The sequence below is a fragment of the Diabrotica undecimpunctata genome, chromosome 8 (assembly GCF_040954645.1).
Source record: "Diabrotica undecimpunctata isolate CICGRU chromosome 8, icDiaUnde3, whole genome shotgun sequence".
Classification (NCBI taxonomy): domain Eukaryota; kingdom Metazoa; phylum Arthropoda; class Insecta; order Coleoptera; family Chrysomelidae; genus Diabrotica; species Diabrotica undecimpunctata.
This window is the reverse complement of record NC_092810.1, coordinates 85,572,153-85,594,222: the sequence shown is the minus strand read 5'-3', so window position 1 is coordinate 85,594,222 and position 22,070 is coordinate 85,572,153. Positions and strand designations below refer to the sequence as shown.

Genomic DNA, 22,070 nt, shown 5'->3' with positions numbered 1-22,070 from the left:
AATACGACATATATACATAATATATAAAGATAGATTAATACAATCAAAACAAAACAAGTTGTACCTGAAGGAGATAATAATATAAATAATATTTTAAGGGGTAAAATGATAAAATGAATACACCAAATACATATTACTGAAAATAACCCTTTAAGGCAAAGTATTCGGAAAGCGAGGAATCGGGTGAAGAATATCATGGGCAAAAAACCTGAGGAAATGGTTCTCCACAACAACAGCTAATCTTTTTAAAGCATCAGTTAATAAAATAATTATAACCAAAATGATCGCCAATATTCGGAACGAATAGGCACCAAAAGAAGAAGAATTCCTTCCCCTCGTACTTCTCGTCATCTTCACGATCATCTCTCTTACAGTCACAGGGTTCATACCTATTTCTTTATACATTCTGTTTCTCTCCACTGTACATCTAATATACTAGGGCATTGTGTGAGTAGCAATGTCGAAATATTCGCAGTACAGGCATTTATCTGTATCTGTCTTTCTGAACCTATGAAGATACGCCCTAAAATAGACAATCTTCGTCCCTTAACTCGGGATCAGCATCTTGGTCCACTGGGCAATATCTTCCTTGTTATTTCACTCTTCTTGCCATCTTTCCATTGATCTTTCCCTTTTTCTTTTTTTTATAGCTGTTGTCAAACGCTCTCTTCTCTCATAGAGAGCTCCTTTCAACTGCTAACACATGCAGACACACACAACCTGTAATAGTCCACAAGGCTGCCGTAGATACAGTCCTGTAGGCGCATGCTACTCGCGATAGACTCGTTCTATCTACTTTTATCATGAGCCTAAAATTAGGTATCTATACAATATGTGTACCTATAGATACACATATTGTATAGATACAATACTCTTTTATTGTGTAATATTTGTTGTGTATTTATACAATAATTATTATATTCTACATATTTAAAGTGGTAATTTAATTAATAAATTAGCGTATTAGATTTTTTGTATTGTGTGTGAGAGACATTTTACATTTTCCTATATATATTTAGGGATTCTACAGTATGCACTGCCTTCCCTCGCTCAACCGTTTCCATCTCTCTCTGTTGTTCCATTCTCCATCGTTTAGGTCTCTCTTACTGATGGCGTCGTCTACTTCGTTACTCCAGGATTTTCGGGGGTCGTCCTCTTTTCCTCCTTCCTATGGGGCTCCATTCGGTTATTCTCTTTATCCATCTGCTGTGGTTAGTTCTTCTTACATGTCCATACCACTTTAGTCTTTTTTGTTCTATATGTGTTAGTATGTCTGTTTCCTACTATTCTTTATATATTTTTGACTTTATATGACCTGGAGGGTGGTTTGAACACCCCCCCCCTGGGTGCGCCGCAACACGTCCTACGCACGGCTGTTTAGGACGTGTACCGTGTTTAGGCTGTGAAGGTTGTTATATTGGACAGATAAGCCAATGGTTAAAACAACGTTATTATTACTCAGCACAAAAGTGACTGCCATAAAGGTAAAAACACATGAGCTGTTGTCGAACACTCCATCAACACAGCTCACAAATTTGACTATACCACTGTTGAAATTCTACAAACAGCCACTAATTATAAAAACAGGCTGTTTCTAGAAATGTGTTATATTACTAACACAAAAAATTTAAAAAATTACAAAGCAGATACGAATCTGCTAAGTAACATCTACAGCAATATTCTGCAATTCATTTAAGTCAAAATTAAGTTACCTGCTACCTTGTTTTATATATAGATATTTAAAGAAACTCTATTCCACTATACACTTTTTATTTGTTTTATGTGTATATTATCTTATTTTAAAAATTGTCAGTCTATTTTTAAAAGTGTAAAACAAATGTTTGTCTTGTATTTACTTTTTAAGAAGATGTAATATTCGGATGTAGCGCCACTGTTTTGCAAATTCCAAGATTGACCTAGTGTCCTGGTTGGTTAGGTTTTAGTAAAATTTTTACTTTCTTTCTTAACCATGTTTACTTTTTCTAAATGACGGATTATGAATTTTATATACATTTTGATTAAGCTTATTCATTAAAAAAAGGCGATATCTTTTTGTCGTCATAGTAGTATAATAGATAATTGAATAAAAGATACGAAGAGTTATATCTACACTTTTTTCCGTGTTGTAAGTAAATTCGAAGAAAGTGCCTTTTACCTCTTAACAAAAGTGAATTAATTGCTAATAAATAGTATGAAAAAATTGGATCAGTTGTAAATACTAAAATAAAAACGAGTAATAAAATTATTATTTTCATTGATTGTATTGCTATTAAAAGATATAAAGATTATTATTTATGATCCGTAATAAATGAGAAAATATAATTGTTTGTAAATCTAAAAATTAATAAATTTAATAGAAATTGAAGCTTTCTTTATTTCCAACGCAGGACAAGTGACTATTTAATTCTCACATATCTTAGTAACTGATTTAATTACCTGACATGTTACCAAAGTTATGGATGCTTTTAATGACAGAATATTTCTAACATTATATATAATAGAAGAGATGTACAAATTAATAGGAATTACAATAAAAGATGAAAGGATTAAAACACCGAGTCCCGATAAAACACCATTGCAAATTTTAAAAAATGCACTTATTTTTTCTATTCCTTTTTAAGATCTTTTAATATCCAAAACTTGTTGGACTATTTAAATAAAAAACACATATACGAATAACAAATATATATATATATATATAAATAAATATTTTAGCACAAGCTTAAAAATGGCAAATAAACATATACAGCACGTCGTACCCTATTTAGAAATAAAGGGTTATGGCTCGCGGCCCAAAAAATTAACACTCTGCTTTAATCTTTTTTGATCAAACTTATGCACTAGTTATACTGTTTATTAATCAACTTTCGGGTCATTTATCAAAAATAAATTTAGCGAAATCTTTTGATGATTGTTCGGGTACTATTTTATAGCCGTATGCTTAATTACTCAAAGAAAAAAACAACTTGGTACTTTTAAATTAGAATAGCTGGTTAAATGCCAACATCTTTTTCTTAAATGGACAAAAACTAATATTTTATTCTTTCATTCTTCAACTAATGTTAAAAACATTACCGTGATATAAATTATAGTATCTGTGAAGATAAAAAAAAAACATCAAAAACACAATATGAAAAAGTATTTAAAAAAAGAGTAAACACAATAGTTGTAGATCTTTTTATTGGCTATAACTCTACTATTTTTTTTTCATAGGACATGTAGTTTTGCCGGAAATAGTGATTAACCGTTTTTTACCCTTAAAAACTCACCTTCTTTCACGTCCCGATCTCAGATCGCCCATTATTAGGTCTCAGACCGGCCTATTATTGAAATTTTTTGGTAAAATTTAATTCACCTGATCTACTCATATGTTTAAATCGAAGAAAAAATTGTTATTGCTGTTAAAAAACTTAAAATATTGCCATTACCATGTATCTATATTTCGGGGGTTTACGTCTGAGTGTATTCTTCTTCTTCTTCAGTGCCTTATCCGGTCCGGATGTTGGCGATCATCAAGGCTATCATGGTTTTGTTGACTGCTTGGCGAAACAGCTCCGCGGAGGTCATCCCAAACCCTTGTCCGAGGTTTTTTAGGTCTTCTCCTGCCAAATACTTTGCCCTGCATAACGAGTTAAAGAATTCGATTTGAGTGTATAAAAATCAATATTGCTTATAAAAAACTTGACTATGAAATAAGTGTCATTTGCAGTGTAATCATCGAACGACCCATCAGAAACGGTGGGTGCCAATGGTTTACAACAAAACTCACAATTTTCTTTGGGAGCCAATTGTTAGGCCTCGTCTGGTTCAGTCTATCAGACGTGATAACATCTTATCTTAAAAGTTAATTTGAAAAATGAGTTTAGCTGTGACAAATAAACAAAATACTCTAATCATATTTATTGTACATAGCAGACATAAAAAAAATTAATATTAAATTAAAATCAAAGCAAGTTTTGCCTAAAGCTGTACAAGAATTTTAAGATGATACTTTTGTCTTCACAGAATAATTTGCTGATGACTTCTATTGTTGGCTGAATGGATTGTAGCCGAATGAGTAGCTTTCAGGTTTGTGGAGATGCCGGGATCGAGACCGTTGTGGTTCTAGGCAGCTATTGCGTTCTGCATATCTGCTATGCTGCTGTAGTTATTATCCCATTGTATCGTGCACCATGAGGTTTTAGAAAGTTCTACCACAACAGGACAAAATCATTTTAGACCAAAAAAACTAAAATAATAAATGTTGAGTTAGCAACTGCATATGTTTTAAAATATTTCCTTGTCATATGAAGATTGAAAATAACTACAATATTAAACAGAAAATTGCAAATTGGCAAGGATAAAATGAATATAATTATTATTAAATAAATTAGTTAAGTCCTTCATCTTTTTATATATGAAGGATTTTTATAAAAAATATTTTCCTTTCTATATCTTATAAGAGATGCCAACTGAAAATACATCGTATGTCGACTTGGAGTGGACCATAGAAATTTATGTATGTTTTATCGCATAGAACATAATGGGGTCTGAATACAGGCAATTAAAATATTACGTGAAAATTAAAATTGGAATTTAGATTATGACAAAATACTTAATAAATAGAAAGTCGATTGAAGAGTTCAGCGCTAACTATTTTTAGAACAAAAATAGTAAAATAAAAGGGAAAGTTAATAAATGAATAAAATCGAAAAAAATTGAAATAAAATTATTATATATTGTTATGATTGTTTATTTTGAGTTCAAACTTAGTTTATTGACATATATATATGACATGATATAATATATATATATATATATATATATATATATATATATATATATATATTATCAAATATAACGTTACAGCAGTTTTAATTAATAATTTAACTTAAAAAATTGTATAAAACATCTTTCAATGTCAAAAGTCCGTTGTTAAAAGTCAAAAATGTTTGTTAAAAAAATATATCTATGTATTTTTTCTGTATTTTCGTTTTTTAAGTTTTTTGAACAACTATTAAAGATGTTCTGAAACTGTATTCTTGTAGTATGTTTAACTTAAATACTATTTTACATGGGATTAAACCACAATTATTTATTGTAATAAAAAATACATTTTGTATTTGTTTTGACGTTTTGAAAACGATTTCCGGATTGAAAATTGAAATATGAAAGCAAATGTAAAATGTAATTCTCATTACAATCTATTGTGGTTTAATCTCATAAAATATTCATAACACATTGAAAATTTATTCTAAATTTTGAGATATTTAATATATTTATTTGTTTATCTTTGGTGAGGTTGAGCTTTAAGAAAATGTGAGAGTTCAGCAAAAAGTGTTGTGCTCATTTTATAATAGAATATATTACTGAATATATTAGGATCAGACATTTTTAAAAATAACATGGTACATGATTTCTTAAGGTCCATTTATACATATCCGTGTCGTGTCCGTTCCGTGTTATGACAGTGCCCGGCAAAAAAAACAATAATGTACTCTTATGAGTATATTTATACATTGGCGTTTACCGGACGGGGTCGTCCGTGCCCGGCCTGAAATAAATCCCAAACGGTATTTCTGTTTTCGGTACTGGCGATGCATGGAAATGACACAAACCACACGGACTTGTTTAAACACGATTTTATAGTTTTGTGAACATGAGTGCTGGTAAACAGACAAGCAGGAGATGTTGTGCAGTTAGTATGTTATGGTTTTTTTATATATACTAAAGAAAAAAAGAAGAAGAAAAAAAGAGTACTGGACGCAAAATTTTGTTTCATCGCCCAAAAATTTTCTGTATATTTTAAATTTTCCTTGAGTTTGTCTTTTTTCCACATAGGATGCACACTCCATCTTCTTTGTTTTCGCCTTCTCTGTCCTTGATCTTCCTCGTCATCAAGTAATAATGCCAACACGGTGAGATCTTCTATCCAAGCCTCCATATTTTCAACTGTCTTTTACACAGAAATATTTAATTAGGTTTTCGGCCCCTTCTCTATTCGTCGTCTTCTCTATTCGGCTCAGTACGCACCCTACTACAACGTGGACATATGTAAATATAACAATAAAAATACCCGGACTCGGCACTGACACGGAACGGACACGACACGGATATGTATAAATCGACCTTTAAAGTCTTTCCACAAAATTACTAGTATTCAAGTAGATGAGGGATACAGATGCAAGATGCAGATTTAAAATTCGATGGAACGAAAAACTCAGAAAAGATAAGGGATAAGGAATAAATAAAAACAAGTATTAAATACAAAAGAATGGATAAAACTATTGGGCATACAAAACTATAGAACACATCAAAAATTGCAAAATGTGGTTCAGAATATATTTTTTTATACGGGTACAGCTTCCACTGCAGCTTGTAATAGTTTGTTACTCTTTTCTTATGCATGATCATATACTATTGTATATGCTCATTTGTTAATAAAGATTGCAACATAATGGCTTCCGTATATGTTCTATAAAAATTACCTGGAAAGAATAATAACTGAAGGATAACAGCTCAGTTTCACTTGATTATCAACATATGCACCAATTACCTTCCTAATATTTGTTGATTTTTTGGGTGTGACTATATTCCCATGCAAAAAAATAGTAACTTATCGATTTTACTAAAAGAATATTACAAATTGTAATATTCTTTTAGTAAGACAATCGGCTTCAAGATCGATATCGACATTATTTAAAACATTGTCTGAAAAAACTTAAACCTGTCGATGTAGACGACCTTCATTTATAGTATGTGTTATAATTAGATGCACAGACTTTAAAAGTAGTTACTGTTAATAATTTGATTTCCGCTATTATATTATTATATCAAATTAAATAACAAAGTTAGATATTATTTCCGTTTATTGACTTAGATAATTAACTTTTATATTGGATGTATAATACAGTGTGTCAACAAAAGCTGATATCGAAAAATGCTTGAAACCGTTTCTAGGATAGTAAGGGTAAGGGGTAACATGACATGAAAGAAAACTCTATCAACCCTATCAACCCCCTAGGCCTCACCCACCACAACCACAAAAGTTTAAATTGCAAACCCATACTTGTGATACATCATTGAAAAGACTATAGATTGTCTCAAAGTGACTAGTCTGTACAGGGTAAATGCACAACATCGATGCCATACTTCTTTGCAAACTTTTATTAAAATAACCGTTACTTCTTACTACTTAGCCTAATCCATCTTTTGTGTTGAGGGTAGCTTAAGTACTAATTCCCACTAACGACCTTGTCTGGTTTCCTTCTGTCAGTTGTTCTCAAACATAAATAATATTTGCTACAACATACTTGGGTTAAATTAAAATAAAATAGAAATTAGGAAATGCCTTTTATTTATGTCACACAAGCAGTTTGTTTTTAATTCTACAGTATGTGCTAGCGATACAAACCATTTGTTTATAGATTTAAATAAAAAAGTTGGGCAAAGTTTCTTCGATATTTACAACAGGTATGGTGTTTATTGTTGGTGGTATGTTGTCACGAAAAAATTGACGAACTATTCTACGAATTTGGCCCCTGACACCTTCATCGTACTTGTTGTCACGAGAATTACCAACCTTTCGCTACTTGGACCTACTCTTTGGAGATTGTAATCCAGCAGGTGATGAATATTCCTGTCGTATGCGAAACAGAGTCTTTTCGCAAACACCACTCATTTCTGATACTTTCTTAATTACACTTGATACAGAATCGTTTTTATCCTGATTAAGATGATAATTAATAATATTCATTACTATCTGCTTTTCTGAAAGTTTCAGAGCTTTTCCACGTTTACATTGAACAATTTCCTCCATTTTGCGGTAAAAATTCGGTGTCAAATATAACAATAGCCAACAACAGAAAATAACAATAATTGCCAACAGCAAATCACAACAACAGCCATCAACAAATAATAATAATAACAAAACAGTAACAGTACATCCAAGATGGTACAAATAATCGTAACTCGAATATGTTTACGCGATCCGAAGAACAAATAAAGACTAATTAAGGCCCTGGATGTATCAAGTTTTTAAACATATTCTGTACAAGAATTACTCTAATTGCTTTTTAATTACTGAATAACTTAGAAGAAAGTATTTGCAGTTGATATCAACCAAAATTACAAATTTCTTACACATTCTGGTAGTAATTAGCACCGCAGGGACATAAATAACATTTTAAATTTGGCAGTTAGTAGAAATTACCGGAATTATTTTAAACTGTGAAACAAATGTTTATTTAATGCACATTTTATTATAGTACTGCTACTAATAAAAGATAAAAGTTGATAAGTTACTATTAGAAACAAATAATGTATAGTATTATGTAAAATTATTAGCAAACGTTGTTTGTAAATTACATAAAATTGTACGTGAGGACTTGTTGAGAATTCCTGGTTTATTCTGCTTATTTTGAAAGATAGACAATAGAGAACGCCATCTTTCCCTGTACAGACTAGTCACTTTGAGACAAAGTATATAAAAAATTCTATCCAATGGTATAACTAATAATTATACAGGGTGAAGTAATAATTGTGAAACTTTAGCTTAAATGGAAAATTTAATGAGGTTTTTGTTGATTCTGTTGATGATCCTGTATAATTATAGTGTATGGTTTGCAGTATACCTGAACGCGTGGAGATCATTTTCATATTTGCCTTCCAGAACTAGTGTTATTTACGAACAGCTCAAATATTTCATGAAAGGCATCCGGACAAAAATGTAAGTCACGTGTACGTCCGCAATTTAGTTGAAAAGTTTAGAGAAACGAAATCAGTGCAAATTAAAAAAAGGGATGCCCCAAGATTACTGAATAAAGCATCCCGAATAAAGGTCCTTTGAAATTTTGCAATAGAGCCTACTGCATAAACACGTCAAGTATCTGCAATGAGAGGACTTTCACATAAGTCGGTTAGAAAGGTGTTGAAATTATTTAAGTTTCACCCATTTAAGACGAGAATGTTAAAAATTTGTTTCACTGATAAATGTACTTTTATGCTGAATGGTAATGCAAATAAACAAAACTGTAGGTACTGGAGTGATGCGATCGATTCAGAGAAGGTCACACTCAATATCCTGAAAAACTGAATGTTTGGGCAGGAATATTAGGCGATGCTATAATTGCTCTCTTATTCATATTAGGCAATTTAAGTGGTGACATTTATCTCGATATGCTGAAAAACACCATAGAACCTTTAGTTGTGCGTGAATTAGAAAACCAAAGGGACGATCAAGGCAACCTAGCTCTAGGCGAAGATTTGCTGCAGTTCCAACAAGATGGAAGTTCCTCCTCACTATGCAGCTCTAGTTAGGCACTAGTTGGATACTAATTATCCGAACAAATGGATTGGAAGGAGAAGTCCTATTGATTGGGCACCGAGGTTTGCAATTTAAACTTTTTTAATTGTGGTGGGTGGGGCCTAGGGGGTTAATGGGGGTGAGTTTTCTTTCAAGTCATTTTAGTTCCCCCTTACTATACTAGAAACGGTTTTCCATCTGGCTGTCTGACCCTCTGGATTCTTAAACTGCATCAACCATTTAAGGGCGGCATGGTCGGTTCGGATTAGAAACTTTCTGCCATAGAGGTATTGATGGAAGTGCTCTACTGATTTAACTACTGCTAGAAGTTCTCTTCCCGTGACGCAATAATTCCGCTCAGGTTTTGAAAGAACTTTACTAAAATATCCGAGGACTCGTTCCTGTCCTCCTTGAATCTGAGACAGCACTCCTCCAATTCCCATATTACTTGCATCTGTATCTAAGATGAACTCTCCTTCTGGCAGTGGATACCCTAAAATTGGTGCAGTGATTAAAAGCTTTTTTAAGGTCTCAAAAACATTTTGGCAGTCTGTATCCCAGCGGTAGTCTCTTGCTTCCTCTGTAAGTCGCGTTAATGGCTTAGCGATATCTGCAAACTTCTTAATAAACCTCCGGTAGTAAGTACATAGTCCAAGAAAACTTCTCACTTGATGTTTGTCCGTTGGTACTGGCCATTCCTTAATGGAATCAATTTTTCTCTTATCCACGGCCACTCCTTCTTTACTGACTATATGACCCAGATAATTAACTTTACTTTGAAATAGCTGGCACTTCTTGGGGTTTAGCATCAATTGGGCAGCTTTAAGTCGATTAAAAACGTTTTCTAAATTCTTCAGATGATCTTCAAATGTCTCCCCCAAGACGATTATGTCATTTAGGTAAACCAGGCATGTTTTCCAATATAACCCTCTCAACAAATTTTCCATAAGCCCCTCAAATGTCGCAGGAGCATTACAGAGTCCAAATGGCATAACGTTGAATTGCCACAATCCAGATCCTGTAGTGAAGGCTGTCTTCTCTTTATCCACTGGGTCCATTTCTACCTGCCAGTATCCAGACTTCAAATCCAAAGTAGAAAACAATTTACTTCCAGCCAATGTGTCCAATGTATCGTCGATACGAGGCAGAGGATAACTATCTTTCTTGGTAACGTTGTTCAACAAACGGTAATCCACACAAAACCTCGTCGTTCCGTCTTTCTTCTTAACCAGGACCACTGGAGAGACCCATGGGCTCGTAGAAGGTTCTATCACCCCGTCTTTCTTCATTTCCTGAACAATTGTTTCAGCTTCCTCTCTTTTCGCCTATGGTAATCGTCGAGCTATTTGACGAATTGGCTTAGCATTACCAGTATCAATTTTATGTTTAACAACGGTAGTTATTTCTGCCTTTTCTCCTTTCGGTAAGAAAATATCACGATACTGCCAAAGAAATTCCCTTAAGGCTGTTCCTCGCGATTCTGGGCATAGCTAACTTCCAATGTAAAAGTTTATATCAAATAACGCAAAAACTATGGCAGATATTGAGATAATTCTTTTTTTATATGAAAGGTCTTAAAAAGTTCTAGTGCACTATTTGGTTGTAAATTAATAAATTGTTTAAACAATATTTTTTTTCAAATATTTTTGGTTAAAATAAACGTAAAAATTTTTTTTTGAAATAGGGCACTACAGAATTTGACCCACTTTCCGAATCTGTTTTTATTTTTAACATAAAGTGCAACACAAAGCAGCTATTTGATATAAACTTTTTAAAAAATCTCAAAGTTCTGCTAAATGTTCTCTCTCTCGGTCAGTACAGGCTGTCTTTGTCGATAGCTTCTGGATTCTCGCCGACAGGTAGGTAAGAAATATACACTCTCTCATAAATAATGTTGAATAACATTATTAGGGCTTATAAAAGAGTAATACCCAAATATTTTGCAGTATTTGAATATGGAATTTGATTATTTTTATTTATTGGACAATACCCAAATATTTTGCAGTATTTGAATATGGAATTTGATTATTTATAGTTATTGGAATATTTATTTTAAACGTTTTTGTTAGTAAAGTTTACATAATATATGAAGTTTGTTTCGTCACTTGCTTGTCCAGTCATATTAGTCCAGGGTAATAAGGATTTTCTCGTGACACTCAATAATCCAGGTAGCTGACAACTTTTTTAGTTATTGTAGACCTATAAGAAGAAAACCTATCTGTTTCCTGCCTAAAGTTCGGAGCCGTTTTTATTGATTAACAATTTAATGCAAAAACGCGATTTTTTCTATTTTTTGCACTCCATTAGAAAGCTAAATAATTGACATAAAATTACAAAATTTTATTTTTTAGAATATTGACAAAGCTTCAAAATGCCGATTTTTGAAAGTTGAAAAGTCAATTTGTTGCTTCGCAAACTGCAAAATAAGTGACAATTGATATTTGTTAAAAACTTTTAGTAAACTTAAACTTTAAACTTTAGAGTTCCACCCAAAGTTGGGTATTGGGGTACTTAACAAACCCTCAAAATTTGGGACCGATATATTAATTAGTTTAAAAGTTATTGTATTTGTTTATCTCAGAGACCTTTTTTTTACAATAACAACAGAGATAGAAAATAATAAGGATAGGGTAATTCTGTGGGTGACACATGAAAGCAAAAGACTTATACTATCAATATAAAAGAATAATTTATTATAGTCAAAAATCCTGATGTCAAATTTTTGAAATTATGTAGTTTGTAAACATTTAGAATAACTTTAAAAACATTGTCCCTAGAAAAAATTTTTTTTTACATTCGAAAAGATAGTGTTTTCAGCCGAATTTTCAAATAAAAAAATTTGGCCTAGGTTAATTTGGGCCAAAGTTAGCCATGTTTTTTTGTTAATTCACAGCTAATTTGATTATAATAATTAAGGAACCTTATTGACGCCATGGTCAAGAATGGGATTTGTATTTTTTGTTAAAAAATTTGCACAAACATTGTACCTTTACAGGACCCTCTACGAATTTTCAAAAATGTAGTTTAAATAGTGACTAGGAAGAACCCACAAATCTATGGCGTTTAAATACCGAACAAACAATTTTAAACTAATAAAATTTTCTATATCTCCGGATCTACTCAATGGATTTTGATCACTCTTTTTTTAATTTGTATGTAATTTCTACGTACATTACAAATATGTAATTTGTTTATATATTAATTAATTAATAAATGGTCTAGTTTGTTTAAACAATTCGTGAAAAAATAATTTTCTTCCAAAAATCTATTTTTTTAATACCTAGTATAATTAATAATCATAGAAAAAATCGCGTTTTTTGCATTAAATTGTTAATAATTAAAAAACGGCTCCAAATTCAATGCAGGAAACAAGTAGGTTTTCTTCCTATAAGGTCTACAATAACTAAAAAAGTTGTCAGCGACCTGGATTATTGAGTGTCACCAACATGGTCTATTTTTTGCTTATTTCCCTGGAGTATATATTTGATTAACATCTGTGTAATTTTTCTGTCGCTTCCTCGCTGGTTTTGCATATTGCTATGATAGCAGTATCATCGGTAAATGTTGCAATTGTATTATTTTCTAGAACAATAATATAACACGTATACAAAAGGTAAAGACACTTCTTTGTGGCAGCCCTGCTGTAATTTCTTTCAGTTCCGTGTATGTATCTTCCTGTTTATTTCTGAAATATCTTTCCAAGTATTTGAGAGTATCGTTTTGGTAAATATAGTCTTAGTTTATAGTTATGGAGTCTTTGCCATACTTTATCATATACCTGAGTCACATCCTAAATTGTCCATCATATTATCCTTCATGATCCATGTTTCACATCCATATAGTAATACAGTTTGCTAGTTTGCTTTTTTGAAGAAAAAAAGCTTACTTATTTTTGTTGTCATAGATTTTCTCAATTTTTATACACACCTAGGTATATACGCTATAATCATAATATATTAGTCTGTGTCAGCCATGTATTTATGTTTTAAAAATTTTTAATAATCAAAGTATTTTCATGTAGATCATTACTTCAAAATTAACTAATCTTTTAAATTTTTGTTAAATGTTGTTTTGTGAAGAACTGTTATTGTTGTTTTATGTTATTCAAGATGTACAACAGCCGTTTACTATTTTTAATTTTATGTAAATTAACCAACATTTTTTTATAATTTAAATTTTGGTAAGCCTTTCATTACTTTTTGTTATACCTACTCATTTAAATTTTTTTCTACTTTTAATATTTTCTTCTCTGCATTCAATCTTCGACTTGAATGAATTCTTTGAAAAAAGTTATGGTTGTTAATTTGAATTCTCTGTTGGAAAACCAACATATATTTGGTTTTTTCCTCGTTTACCACAAGTCCTAATTCACTTGCCGCGTCCGCAAGCCTTGTAAAACACTACACCATGTCTCTCATGGTTCTATTAAAAATAGTTACATTTATTCTAATAATTCATTTTCTGGTTGCCTTTTCCAAGGCAACATTAAAAAAGAGACACGCCAGCACCTTCCCCTGTCATATACCATCATTAACGTCAAAGCACATGGAGTTTTCTCCTTCAATTCCAACGCAAAAACTCACGTTTTGCATTGTTAGTTGGGTCAACTTAACTAACTTCGGTGGGATCCCAACGAAAGTCTATCATTGCATTATATAATGCAGTTCTTTTAACACTGTCATAGCGTGTATGTTATATTCTAGTGAATTTGCTAGAATCTGACCATGTGCTTGAATTTGATGTGTAGTTGAGTTTCCAGCAGTAAATCCTCATTGATATTGACCAACAATATCCTTTGTAAAATGTTTAAGTCTTTCAAACAATACATTGCCGAAGATTTTATACGCACATGCTAACAGAGTAATGCCTCTATAGTTCTTACAATCCAGTTGATCGCCATTTTTATGCAACGCATATTATTTCATTTAGCCACTTTTCTGGTACCAATCCAGTCTGCCATATAAGTACTAGGTATTAGTTTATGGATTACTGCAAAAAGTTGATCACCACCTTTTCATACATTACCCAACAGATTTAATCGATTCCTGTGGCTTTATTGTCTTTGAGTTTTAGGACGGCATTTGACGCTTCTATTATTGTTGGGTCTTCACTGTGTAGTTGACAATGTAGATTTTGTTGATTGTCTAGGTTGTAACCTCCTTTAATATCGTGTATATAATATATTATATAAATATATATATAACCATAAGATAGATTTCAACAATGTAAAAATATTAGCCAGAGAGAAAAATAAATTCAAGAGAACTTTCTTAGAGATGGTACATATCAGCAAGAGTGATAATAACAATCTTAATAAGAGATCTGAGATCCAGAATCTTAGCAAAATTTACAATTTTATATTGACTTTTGACTGAGCTATTTTGCATCTCAGAGTTTGTTCTTTGGTTCTTTCCTTTTTTGAAATATCATTATTAATTGAATATTTACGATCAAACTGCAATTACTAATTCAGTTTTGTTTTGTTTTGAGTTGTTTTTTCTAAACCTATTTACTAAATACTATTTTCTTTCGATTGCTTATGTTATAATTTACATTTTTAATTTCCCGCTTAATTTCAAGTTGGTAATACAGTTGGCAGTACTAAAAATTCACTAACAGTATTCTGTTAGACGTTATTTTCAAAGTTGTTTTTTGTATTTTCTCCAAACTATTTAAACAATAATTATCCACTCACTTTCTCTTTCTGCTCGTGAAATGTGACTGAAATCAAGCCTGCAACGACGACTGTTTTCAACATGTCGTCCTACATTTTGTTTTTAACTTTTAACGTTTTTAGTAATTTTTAAAGTGTTTTTTAACAGTAACATTTTTAAGTTTAGTTGCAACCTCAGTTTTATCATGTTATTTAACGTTGTTGTTTATGCCACGAATCTTACATTCGGGTAAGTTTTTTATAGTTTTTTACAGCCTTTTTGGCACCATTCATTTTGTTACTTCATAGTAATTTTCTTTGTAGACCTTGATAAAGGTGGCAAAAAACCACCGAAAGCTTGGATTCAGAATAAATAGTACGCCTTAGCAAAGCTCTATTTTTTATTGACTACCACACCCAAAAAGAAAAAAGTATTTACATATATATATATATATATATATATATATATATATATATATATATATATATATATAAATATTTAACGTTATATTATATATATATATATATATATATATATATATATATATATATATATTATATATAATATAACGTTATATAAAGGTATATTATATATAATAATTTATATATATTATATATATAAATATATATATATATATATATATATATATATATATATATATATATATATATATATAAACGTTATATATATATATATATATATATATATATATATATATATATATATATATATATATATATATATATATATATATATATATATATGTAAACGTTAAATAGTGGGTTTGCAGCAATAAAAAATGAAACGAGTACTCTTTTAAATTTTTATTCCAAGCTTTCGGACATTGGTTATGTCTAGACTTCGGCAAATATGCAAATAAAAATGTAGAAAATATGCGCATAAATATGCACGTGTTTACCCGAAAATATGCAAATATTTTACAAAATATGCATACAAATAAATAAAAAAATCGTAAAATAGTAACAATTTTATTTAAAAAAAAAAGTGTACATAACTAAATATTTCCTACTATTCATTAAGATTTACATTTATTTTAAGTAACTACATCATTTTTAAGTATGAATAAACTTATTTAGAATTATGGTAACAATAAATGACCAAGTGGTGTTCAAAATTTTCTAACAAAAACTTGTGCCTTCTGTCTGAGTACATATATTTATATATGGAAAAACTTCGTTCAACATCAACTGATGTAACGGGAGCATTTTTCAAACTAACCAAAACATTTGGTTCTAAATTAATTGTTTCCGAAATATTTCCAGCTAGAACACTGACTACTTCAGAAAGAATATGGTAACCTTTATTTTTGTCCATAGTAGCTTCAAATTTTTTTAAAATATCTTTTCCAATATTACCTCTAACGTTCCGACAACATGACGCAAATTCTTTTATTAATGCTGTACTTTCGAACAATGACAGTTTTGGTGATTCTAACTGAGTAATTGTTTTTTGAACAAAACTAAAATTTGATTTTATAAATGAAAGTTCTTGTTGAAGCAAGTTACTCTGAAAAGTTTGTTTAGAATCCAAAAGAGATTGGGAACTTTCATCTGTTACCGTATCAATTATGTTCTTTATTTTAACATAATGATCTGCATAAAAATTAGCTGCTTCTAACCATGTTCCCCATCGCGTTAAAATAGGTTGTGGTGGAAGAGGAATGTTAGGTAGCATTTCTTTATAAAGTTGAATTCTTATAGGAGATTTAAGAAATACTTTTTTGACACTGGATATCATGGTATTTACAAGAGGAAACTTTTTTCGTATTTCCTCTGCAACTCTGTTTAATCCATGCGCTACACAAGTAACATGTATTAAATCTGGGAAAAATATTTTTAAATTTTGTCCTGCTTTCACCATATAAGGAGCAGCATCCGATAAAATAAGCAGTAATTTATTAGAAGGAATAGTTGTCGGAAGAAAAAAAGTTGCTAATGTTTCTTGTATAAAACGCGAAATTGTTAAAGCATTTGTTTTCTCAAGTTGCTGGCATGAAATAAGATGAGATTTTGGTAAGGTATCTTCTTTAAGAACACCAATCAATAAATGAGCAATATACTTTCCTGAGGAATCAGTGGTTTCGTCTACAGATATGTAAAAATAATTATCTGCAATTTCTTCCTTAATATTAATTAACATCGACGAGTATAGCCCGTTCACATTATTTCTTCTTAGAGACCGATCACTTGGAACATTAAGTTTGCAATATTTTTTTAGAAACGAACTAAAATTTACATTTGCTAATTTTGAAAGCGGTATGTTTGCAGACACTAATGCGCGACACAAGTCTTCATTAAAAGTTTCTTGCTCATCTAATTTTTTTGAAGTAGATTGGAAACATTTAGCCATTGAAGTTTGATGTGTTCCTCCTATTTTTCCTTTTTTTGCAATGTGTGAAGCAGTTCTCACATGTTGGTCTATCTGAAATTTCTTCTCACATGCTATCTATAAATAAAAATAAAAACCTTTATTTTAACCCAACCTTTAAAATATAAAAATATACAAGGTGTTTTTGGTTAATCAAATAACTGGTTTGGAAAAAAAAACACTCGCTAAGTGTTTTAAATGCAGTATTAATCCACAAATTAGTTTTTGTTACTAACCATTAGTACATCATATAACTTATTTTAGTTTTAAAGTTTTTTTTTTGTTAATTCAATTACAATAAAAATAATTGTGTTTTAGAATAGCTGACTTCATAAAAAAAAGTAAAGGTGAAAAATTTTTCTAAATACACACCATTGTATTGTACCATGGACAATTTTTTCTCACTAAAGGAAGCTATTTTTCATTTAAAAACAACCTACGAGTACTAAATTTCAAGTAAATACGTTTATTGGTTTTAAAGTTATTGTTGTTATTAACTAAAAGAATTTAATTTTTTTTAATTTTAACACCCTGTATCTCGAAAAGTAAATAAGTTTGACCCCTCATTAACTATATCGTTTTGTTCAATTTTTCGAGAAGTATCTACAGTCAAACGTTGTAAGCGTCATTTGGAAACACCCTGTATGTATGAAATATTAGATATTTAATAGAAAATATTAGATACTTACAATTTTGCCACAGACTGAACAGTAGATTTTTCCCATATCCATAGACAGCTCTTTATAAGGGTTAATCCAAGTTGAAGCACTGGTTGTTTTAGGCATTATAAAATCACAATCTTCCTTTTTGTTACGCACAACGAGTGCTTACGCTTTGAATATCAAAACAAAAATGATTTACAAATCTGAGCATCAAATTAGAAATGTTTAGGTACCTAATTCAATAAACTGGAAGATTTTGGAAAATCCCTAAATTAGGAACAAAACTATTAGCCGTTTACCTGCTGTTAAGATACAATAAATTGTAGATAGATTTGGGGATTAGATCATAAAATGCAAATGAGCGAACCCTTAGCGATTATCCAATAACTGAATGCCTCAGTGACCGAGGCTTTCTAAGAATGTTGAGGGCTACTTAAATTGATCTTCTTTGAAATTGTAAATGTTTTGTACCTGTAGAGATTACGTACTTAGATCATTTCTTGATTAAAATGACTACAAAATTTTATACAAGAATTGAAATAAATTGGTATGTTTAAAAATTTTCAAATACAGTATAAAAATCTGAACTTTTATGCACTTTATGCAAACTTTTATACAAATATGCCAAAATATGAAATATTTGCATAAAATATGCACAATATGCAAAATATGCAATATGCATATTTGCCGAAGTCTAGTTATGTCCTTCATCAGGGAGCTACAAATGTGATGAATAAATTGTTGGCGTTGGTATAATTAATTAAAAAATGTTTCTACTTTTTGTAACTTTTAACGACGATATTCTATCGTCGAGGGCAGACATCTCAGAAGTGACTTTAGAGATTTCCAAAGAGATGTTAGCAGAAACTTTGCTTTCCAGAGAAGAAATCTCGTTAGAAACTTTGTCTTCTAATGATCCTATGTCACCAGAAACTTTGGCTACATCAGAAGAAACTTTCGAAATATTGTCAGAAACTTACTTACTTACTTACTTAGTCCTAAGCCTTTCTACCGTTAGGTGTAAGGCTGGTGGGGTTAAGATTTGCACTGTTGTCTCCATGCTATCCGGTCTTGTGTTAGATTTCGTGCACTTTCCCATGTCAATCCTTTCTTCTCAACTTCTTTTCTGATTTCGTCTACCCACCTAACTCTTGGTCTTCCTCGTTTGTTTTTCCCTTGCATTCTCGTTTCAAACACTCGTTTTGTTAATCTTTCATTCGACATTCTACACACGTGTCCGAACCATCTTAGTTGCCCCTCTACTATTTTTTCGTTTATTGGTTCTAGTTTTAGGTTTTGTCTGATTGTTTCGTTTCGTATTTTGTCTGTCCTCTTTCTGTTTGCTATTTTCCTCAGGAACCTCATTTCCATAGCATTGACTCGAGATTTTTGTCTCCCAGTCAATGTCCATGACTCGCTATTATACATGATTGTAGGTCTAACTACTGATTTAACGACTGCCGTTTTTACCTTCTCCGGTATTTCTTTTTTTCCCAAAAATGTTGTTTTCATAGTGTTAAATAAGCTTCCTGTTCGTCCCATTCTCTCATTTATTTCCATGTCTTGTTTACCATTTGATTCAATTATTGCTCCTAGGTATTTAAAATGTTCCACTTGTTCTAGTTGTTTTCCGTTTAATTGTATTGCGTGTGTCTTTCTCTTATTTGAAATTATCATTGTTTTTGTTTTCTCTGTATTTATTTTCATATTTATGTTTGACAGTTCTTCTTCTAGGATTTCAAGGTTGTTCTGAAGGTCTTCTCTGTTTTCTGCTATCAAAACCATGTCGTCTGCGAATAGAAGCTCTGATAGTTGAGTCTGTTTCATTTGCCAGTATCCTAATATTAGTTTTCTCATTCTTCTCTTGGCTTTCTTTATTGCTGTATCCAGTACCACTGAGAACAGCAGTGGGCTCAACACGCATCCCTGTTTGAGGCCTTGACTTGTAGTAAATTCTTCGGATTCCTCGTTGTTGGTTCTCACCGTATTTGTATTATTATTGTACATATCCTTTATTACATCAATTGTTATCCTGTCAACTCCTCTTTCCTTTAATGTCCTCCATACGTCCTTTCTTTGTATTCTGTCAAACGCCTTTTCCAGATCAATAAAGCATATATGTATTTCTCTATTTTTATTGATTACTTTCTCACTTATTTGTCTTATTGTGAATATGTGGTCTTGCGTGCTTCTGTCCTTCCTGAATCCACATTGTGTATCTTCCATAGTTGGTTCTATTTGGGTTTTTATTCTTGTTTCTATTATTCTTGCGAATACCTTCCCAGGAATACTTGATATAGTAATACCTCGGTAATTATTACAGTTTCTCTTGTCGCCCTTTTTGTGTATTGGTAGTATAATGTCTTTCTTCCAGTCCTGTGGTATTTCTGCTCTTTTTATGATATCATTCATTAGTTCTTTCATGCTGTCCACTCCCTCTATTCCCATGAATTTTATCATTTCCGGGGTGATATCATCCTTGCCTGGTGCTTTGCCTAATTTAACTCTTTCAATTGCCTTTTCTAGTTCCTCTGTTGTTATGGGTTCTACTTTTTGTTCTTCATTAATTTCTTGTATCTCCACTATGTTGTCTACGTCTGTATGAGTTAGCTCTTTGAAATGTTCTCTCCATCTTTCCATTATTTGGTTTTCTTCTGTTATTACCTTTCCATTCTTGTCTTTTATATTCGGCATCATGTGTTCTTTCTTTTGTCTGAGCTGTTTTAATGCGCCATAGAAGAGTTTTTGGTTTTCTCTATAATTATTTGTCATTTTTAGTCCAAACTTTTCCCATGACCTTTCTTTTTCTGCTTTTACAGCTATTTTAACCTCTTTTCTTTTTTCTTTATATGCCTCATAATCTTCAGGGCGCTTTGTACTTAGATATCTCTTCCATTTTTCTTTTTTGTTCTTTACTTTCCTTCGTATTTCGTCCGTCCACCATTCAGTTCTCCTCATGCTATTATTTGCTATTTTTGTCTTCCCGCAAGTTTCCTCAGCAGCTATGATTAAGCTGGTCTTGAGATTTTCCCACTTTTCCTCTATACTAGCAGTTTTTGCCCTACCTTTCAAAATATTGTCTAATTTTTCTTGGAATATCTGCTTATATCTTTCTTCTTTTAATTTGTAGCTTTTTACTTTTTCATTTACTACCTTTCTCCTCTTTTCTTCATTTTCTTTTGCTGTTCTCATTCTCATTATTACTAGATGATGATCACTGCCAATCTCTGAGCCTCTTTTGACTTTCGTGTCTTGTACTCTTTTCCATTTGTTGCTACTTACCAAAAAGTAATCTATGATTGATTTTTCATTTCTACTTTCTTGTACTCTCGTGTATTTGTGTACTTTTTTATGTTTAAATTTTGTATTTGTTATAACAAGTTTATTCTCCATACATATTTCTATTATTCTTTCGCCATTTTTGTTTAGTATTTCTTCTCCTTCTTTTCCCATGCATTCCTCAATTCCATTGTTATTATTTCCGACTCTACCGTTTAGATCTCCCATTACAATTATATTTTCTTCCCCATTGTCAATTTGCATTTGGAGCTCCTCGAAAAATTTATCCTTCTCTTCCTTTTTTGCATCTTCATTTACTCCGTAGGCTGTTATTATTGTCCATATTTCCTCGTCTATCAGTTTCATTTTCAGCGATAATATTCTCTGGTTAACATATGTTTCTTCTATAACGTATTGTAGACTATTCGGTGCAATTATTATCCCTACGCCTTCTTTTGCTCTCTCCTTTGCATCAGCTCCTACCCAAAATAACCAATATCCTTTGTGTATCCTCTTACAACCTCTTCCTTTCATTTTCGTTTCCGTTATTCCTAATATTTCTATTTTTTGTCTGAAACTTTGTTCTCTAATGATGCGATGTCGCAAGAAACTTTGGCTACATCAGGAGAAACTTTTGAAATATCGTCAGAAACTTTGTTCTCTAATTTCAAAATCGACGAGATGACAGCATCTTCAAATATATAAGTTTCTGGGTCCAACCCTTCTTCCTGCAAAGCGTTCTTTAGTCGTTGGACTAACTCAGCCTTTTTTCCGGTAAAAGCTAATTCTCTGTCCTTGAGATGT

The 22,070-nt window shown here is 31.4% G+C and overlaps 1 protein-coding gene across 1 annotated transcript in view; it reads left to right on the top strand.

Annotated features, from left to right (window-relative positions):
* Positions 1-22,070, top strand: part of Nost (Nostrin) — a 410,702-nt gene that overhangs the window by 155,152 nt on the left and 233,480 nt on the right. The window lies entirely within an intron of this gene.